Genomic DNA, 842 nt, shown 5'->3' on the forward strand with positions numbered 1-842 from the left:
AAAAATAAATAAGGAAAAGAATGAATGCACTGCCATGCTTGTACTAACAGCCATGACACTGGTAAAGGATGCCGATGAGGGCCTGCCCTGCTAGAGCAGGATACGAGGCTCACAGGCTTGCTTCCGCTCATTTAGTGTCTGCACCAGTACACGAGGGAACCTGAGACCTGAGTGTCTCCCACTCGCTCTCCAGACACTTTCTGTGGCTTCGGCTGTGTTCTTGTTGGGATTGAAGAGGGGAATGGTTTAATAAACAGACAAACTAACAAGCGGACAGCGACATCTTACTTTTCAGCATCATAATCAGCAGATGATCTATGCACCAGATTTTCCAGTAACTGAAGCTTATTACTATTGTGGTCCTGGGGATTGAACCCAGGACCTTGTGCTTGCCAGGCAAGCGTTTATTCTACTGAGCTATCTCCTTGGCCTGAAGCTTATTTTAAGCTCTAAAATATTTTCCAATTTTCAGTGAAATCCCTCTGAAATCTATCACATGGTTAACTTCTTTTTTTGAAAAAAATTATTTGTTTATTTGGCACAGGCTCTCACTACACAGCTGGCACTCATAGTGATGCTCCTGTCTCAGATCTCCAGCGCTGGGATTACAGGCGTGTGCCACCAACCCAGTTTTGGTGGCTGCCTAGGCATGCCCGGTGTTCCAGGGCCAGCGCAGCATGCAGTCCTGGGGCTTGAACCCTAGTCCTGGTATTTTCCACGCAGGTGCTTAGATCACTGAGCTATATCCCCAGTTCACAGTTAACTTCTTAATGTGCATGGATGAAATAGAGCATAATCTCTCTCTCCCCTTCTCCCCCTCCCCTCCCCCTGCCCCTCTCCCC

Source organism: Octodon degus, unplaced genomic scaffold, assembly GCF_000260255.1.
Source record: "Octodon degus isolate 3935 unplaced genomic scaffold, OctDeg1.0 scaffold00114, whole genome shotgun sequence".
NCBI lineage: Eukaryota > Metazoa > Chordata > Mammalia > Rodentia > Octodontidae > Octodon > Octodon degus.